General features: G+C 43.7%; 1 non-coding gene across 1 annotated transcript; it reads left to right on the top strand.

Annotated features, from left to right (window-relative positions):
• The first annotated feature begins 884 nt into the window (after positions 1–884).
• On the top strand, positions 885–4,479 carry LOC117380503 (uncharacterized). Its single transcript, XR_008648918.1, has 3 exons — positions 885–907; positions 2,038–2,115; positions 4,407–4,479. It is a non-coding gene; the product is annotated as an uncharacterized LOC117380503 (transcript).
• Positions 4,480–6,415: the final 1,936 nt, after the last annotated feature.

The following is a 6,415-nucleotide window of genomic DNA, read 5'->3' as shown; positions in this document are numbered from 1 at the left end:
TGTACAAAACTGGACCAAAACTGGACCAGGATTGGACCAAGTTTTAGGACTAAACTAGGATTTAAACTGGATTAAACCAGAACTCAACCAGGACTTAACCAGTTAACCATTTGACTTCAGCGAGATGCATAAGATAAGGTCCACGTTATTGTCCCCGTAGAGAAATGTGTACTCCATCCTTCAGTGTTAGGGTTAAACCTGTATTTGACCCGTCCTTCAGTGTCTCTGGGTTAAAGCTGCATTTAACCCGTCCTTCAGTGTTAGGGTTAAACCTGTATTTGACCCATCCTTCAGTGTCTCTGGGTTAAAGCTGCATTTAACCCGTCCTTCAGTGTCTCTGTGGGTTAAAGCTGCATTTAACCCGTCCTTCAGTGCCTCTGGGTTAAAGCTGCATTTAACCCGTCCTTCAGTGTTAGGGTTAAACCTGTATTTGACCCATCCTTCAGTGTCTCTGGGTTAAAGCTGCATTTAACCCGTCCTTCAGTGCCTCTGGGTTAAAGCTGCATTTAACCCGTCCTTCAGTGCCTCTGGGTTAAAGCTGCATTTGACCCATCCTTCAGTGTGTCTGGGTTAAAGCTGCATTTGACCCATCCTTCAGTGTCCCTGGGTTAAACTTGTCAGGAGCAGTGGGACCCATCTTGAGATCTTGGTTTTAGTCTTGGTCAGGACCTCAGCCGGAGCATTTGACCCACTGTGCACGTTTTGGGTTGATGGGGGGGAGGGGGGGGGGGGGGGACTGGAGACTAACCCAGAAGTCACCCAGATCTGGAGCGCTCAGGGGAGGAGGGTTTAAACTGTGAATGAAAAGGTAGAAAAAAAAGCTGGATTCTGATTGGGTGAGAGCTGCTTCATAACCTGTGGGAGTCGAGCGTCCAGCCGAGAGGAGCAGAGACCGAAGACGAGCGAGGTAAGACATCTGTGATTTCAGATTTCAATTTGTTTTATTTTTAAAATTGCATTATGTCACTTTTTCTGTCACCTGCTTGTCTCCATGGTGATTTTCTTTCTTTGCTCGTACATGGCATTAAACGGATCCATTTTCCATTTATTTAATTTGAGTTTTTATCATCTACATGGAGATTGATGCGTTTAATGCCATGCTGTGGAACATTCCAGACCACGGAATAACATCTCCATGGAGACAGATAGCATACCTGCACTAGAAAAGTTATGTAGTGCAGCTTTAAACTATAGGCACGAAATCTGACTCCCCTAAAAACTAGATTTGAAACTCAGTGGGACTTTGCAGGTTAAAGCTCCTGTATCAAACTCACTGTGCTCCATGTTTAATGTTTCCTCCTCAAAAACAGACCTGGAGTTGTGTTTTGTTTCATTCACATGTTTGAGTCACACTTTATTATTAGTCTGTAATATCTACAAAGATCAAAATGCTCCACCTTGTGATGTCATGAAGTGGTAGTTTTCAAGTTAACAGCTCCTTTTAGCTTTAGTTCAGTAGAAGATTGGTCATTTCAGGACTGAAATGATCCAAATTATTCTAGTGAAGGTGTGTGGACTTTAAAAACACAGTGGAGCACTTCCTGTATTACTACATGATGACATCACAAGGTGGAACAGAGCGTTTTTAGTTTGAGAGAAGAAGAACCTAAATCTGTGTTAAACATGTGAGAATGAAACAAAACAAAACTCCAGGTCTGTTTGAGACGAGGAAACATTAGAACAGATCAGAGAATAGCCTGATATATCCACCCTGTATTTTATTTTAAGTATATCTTTTTATAACTTTGTGCATGCCCTTATTTGTATTTATCCAGTGTGTTTTATGTTGCACTTTATCACCGAAGTAAGTTCCTAGTTTGTGAACTGTGTTCACAAACAATGGCAATAAAATCTTCTGATTCTGATTTAAACATAAATTATCAAAGGACAAATTAGCCGTGTTTTATAACATTGTTATATCAGCTGTTAAAATCTCCTTTATGAGCGCCCCCCTGTGGTCTCTATAGAAACAGCATTGCGCTCACAGTGTTACATTAGCTTTACTTTGGTCTAATTCCTGTTTTCTGCTCTTCTCAGATGCAGATCCATGCGCTGCTCTTGTGGCTGACCTGCTTCATGTTACTGCAGTGTCCACATGTCCAGAGCCACCACCAGGTACGAGGAGAGAGAGGAGTCTAACCCACAACCTCCTGGTGAGAGGGAGGACACAGGATAACCACTCTGCCACAGTCACTCAGGAATCAGGAGTCTAACCCACAACCTCCTGGTGAGAGGGAGCACACAGGATAACCACTCTGCCACAGTCACTCAGAGGTTGTGGGTTAGACTCCTGATTCCTGAGTGGAGTATAAATGTATAAATCCCGTGACTGTGGCAGAGTGGTTATCATGTGTCCTCCCTCTCACCAGGAGGTTGTGGATTAGATTCCTCCCTGTGACTGTGGCAGAGTGGTTATCATGTGTCCTCCCTCTCACCAGGAGGTTGTGGATTAGATTCCTCCCTGTGACTGTGGCAGAGTGGTTATCCATTGGTTGTGGGTTAGACTGCTGACTCAGTAGCTGATACCTGCTGAGTTGAGACATTTTGATTCAGAAGTATCACATGACACTGCTCACAGCCCTGGTGCATGCTGGGAGAAACCGCCCGCCATAAAGACAAACGGAAAAGGGTCGAGCTTTGGTCCTCTGCTCCTGACAGGTTTAACCCAGAGACACTGTTAAAGTCGAGCTTAAAGGTGCACTGTGTAACCTTCCTAGCGAAGGTTATACTCGTCTCTATGGGGATTTAATCCAATGAGGTTAATTTTGTCGAAAATATTTCCATGGGAATTTGCTTGGAAAGTTCCATAGCATAGCATTAAAAAATACCTTCCTTGCATTCTTTCAGTTCTGGTTGTTTTTATATTGCTAGAAAACACTAGCATTGTTAGTGTGAGTGAGGTCACCTCTCCACAGATCTGATGTGTAACTTGGCCTGGTGGTGTAGATTCGTTTAATGACATATTGTGAAACATTCCGATATATTTCTTCGGTTGGATTGAACAAAACTGTATAGCATTAACCTTATCTCCATGGAAACAAGCAGGTGGCACCACTAGGTCACATAACAGGTCAGATCTGTGGAGAGGCAGCCGGTGCACACCTTTCTCCAGAAAAGATAGGGCATCTTTAAGCCATTGACATTAAAGCGGCTTTTTCATTTCTGTGTCGGAGCTGTCGGAGCTATGGGAGATTTCGGCTCCCGCTGCTCCGGGTGTTTACATGTGGAGGAGTCTGATCACATGACCGGTCACATGACATACAGGAAGTTGGGGACCTGCTGTGACCAATCAAAACACTCCCTGTGACCTGAGACAGAGCCAGAGTCAGTCTTCTGTTTCATTCTCTGGATTTTCTGCATAATCCTGAGGCATTCCCAGAGACTGACACACGGGGAAGGGCATCTGACACAAAGGGAAGGGCATCTGACACACGGGGAAGGGCATCTGACACAAAGGGAAGGGCATCTGACACACGGGGAAGGGCATCTGACACAGAAAAGGACATCTGACACACGGGAAAGGGCATCTGACACACGGGAAAGGGCATCTGACACACGGGGAAGGGCATCTGACACACGGGGAAGGGCATCTGACACACGGGGAAGGGCAACAGACACACGGGGAAGGGCATCTGACACAGAGAAGGACATCTGACACACGGGGAAGGGCATCTGACACAGAGAAGGACACAGAGTGCATCTGACTTTTTTCACAGACAGTTTAGTGACAAACGTGTAGAGGAAAGGTCTTGTGGAGGGAAACCTGTCTGTGCTGCTGTTGTTTCACTGTTGTGATGCTTCATGTGTTTATTTTAACATCCCAGTAGATCCTGATCACAGTCAGAGCTGTTCCAGATAAATGTGTAGATTCAGAGCGACCACAGACTCTAAACATACATGAACACAAGACACTAGCCACCACTTTCCAAACAGGAAATGAGCATGGGCGTCGCCGCTCTGTAACTGCCCCGTCATTTTAGTCTTAAAATGTTCATATTAATGAGCTCCACATGATCCGTTTATTATTATTATTATTATTATTATTATTATTATTATTATTATTATTATTATTATTAATTTATCCCCAAATGAAGATATGACCATTCATAACAGACCAATCAGGTGTCTTCTTTCCCTGAGGTTGCTCCCGGTAGCATTAGCAACAGGTTTGGAGGAGGAAGGAGCGTTATCTTCAACAGCCTCACTCCTAACTGGCTCTTTGGTTACTATGATACACAAGGTCGGAATTCCAAATATGGAACTGGACTCCAGATTAGCCGCTAGAGCTGCTAGCCCTGATGAGCTTCATTTGGAGCTGAACGCTGTGGTGACGTCACACTCACTTCTGTACAGTCTGTGGAGGCTCGTTCCAATCACTTTATCTTTTGTCCTTAATTTTGTTTCAGTTCAAAGATGCTCCGGTCTCCAGTCTTCAGAAGGAGGTGCGGTCCAGACCAGGATCTAGACCAGAAACCAGACTGGACTCTGTGAAGAAAGGGGAGGGTCTGATGGAGAAGCTGCTCCGATTGGACGATATGCACAGTAAGGAGAATGATGTCATGGAGCCCAAGAGGAAAAGAGGCTTCAGCGGAAACAGCGCCCCCTTGGACCGGCTGTCAGTGGGAGGTAGCAGCATGGAAAGCAAACAGAGCCTGAAATCCAGGTCTGAACAAGGGCTGAACCAAGACTGGACCAAGACTGGACCAAGACTGGACCAAGACTGGACCAAGACTGGACCAGGACTGGACCAGGACTGGACCAGGACTGAAGCAGGACCTGTCTGACTTTAACTTACTTTCACAGTAAAGTGCCTGAATTGCCACGGCGAAAGGCCAGTCCTCCTCCAATCGACCGCATTGGAACAGGCCGTCTCCCGGGAAACAAAGGATAAGCCACACCCCCCTCACCTTTCAGCAGGTAGAACATTTATATAAATCAGACCTATTCTGCCAAATGGACTATTCAGATCATTGAGCCTCTGAAGTTGTATTTTGAGTGATTCATGTTTGAGTTTAATCTTTAATCGTTTATTTTCAAGCCATTTTGCCGATATACCTCTGTTTTCATCTTCACTGGTACACGCCCACTGTGACGTACACGCCCACTGTGACGTACACGCCCACTGTGAGGCACGCACTTCCTTCTCCAGTTTTATTTTCTTAATCGGTGATACTCGAAGGAAAAAAAAAAGTGCTGTTCTAGTGTGACGTGCAGCTATACATAGGGGGCGCCGACGGCATGTGGCACTTTGTTGTAATGACGTTTACAGCGACATCAGCTCCTATTGGACACCGCAGTTTTCCAAAGCAGAAGTCGTGGACTTGTTTTATTAAGTCATTTTAGATCAATACCATAATGAATTTTGAAGCTTGATATATTGCTACAGACAAAAACTGTGCTAAACGATAATATTGAAACTACTTTATGCCACAAATCCAGATTAAAATAAAGCAAAATAAGCCCAGTAAACCTATTTTTAAATAGATTGCATCATAAACAGGCCCCACCCCTTAATCAGCCATAAAATGTACTTATTTGATCAGTTTTGAGCTGCAGAGAGAAAAATAACAAAAATCTCACCAGTTTTGTAAAAAAAATTGTGCACACAATAAATACTGAATATATAGCTACAGCTTCATATACTGACCAAGATGTACAAACTGTAGTATTTTTCATATACTGACCGATAAATTGATAAAGTGACAGTGATTATCACAACAGGGCTGTTCACGGGTGTAGAAGACAAAAGCAGGTGACCTCTGACCCTCTGTCAGGAGCAGCACCTGACCTGTCCACTGCTTTTGACAGGTGTAACCCAAACACATTTATTCAATTACAAATGTTATTATTGCTTAAAATCATGCATTCTTACTGTGAGCAGGGTCACCTCTCCACATATCTGACCTGTAATGTGGCCTGGTGATGTTACCTGCTTGTCTCCCTGGAAATAAGTTTAATGCCATACCATGGGACAATCCAACATCTCCATATAAACACAAACATGACAAACCCGACAGAAAAGTTACACAGTGCACCTTTAGTTTACCTTATTTTGCTGTTTTGTTCCTTTGCAGATGAACAGCGTTTGTCTTGCTGAGCCACGCCCCTTCAGACTGAGGCACGCCCCCCCGCAAGCTGTGACAGGAGGTGCTCCACCTCAATGCTTCTGACGCTGTGCCTTTAATGCTTTAAGTTTGAATTAATAAAAAAATATACTCTTTGCATGTTTTTAACTTGCTGGTGAGAACATTTACTTTAAGAGGAATATAAAGATAACTTCAGTGTTTGAAACAACCTTTCAGTTCACCACTAGATGTCAGTGTGTTAAAGTAATTGAATTAATAAAAATCCATTATCCATTAAGTACTATAAATTCACTTATTTAAGACCGTGACACTTCTGAGTTTATAACTGA

This window comes from Periophthalmus magnuspinnatus, chromosome 13 (assembly GCF_009829125.3).
Source record: "Periophthalmus magnuspinnatus isolate fPerMag1 chromosome 13, fPerMag1.2.pri, whole genome shotgun sequence".
Classification (NCBI taxonomy): domain Eukaryota; kingdom Metazoa; phylum Chordata; class Actinopteri; order Gobiiformes; family Gobiidae; genus Periophthalmus; species Periophthalmus magnuspinnatus.
This window is presented reverse-complemented; position numbering and strand designations above follow the sequence as displayed.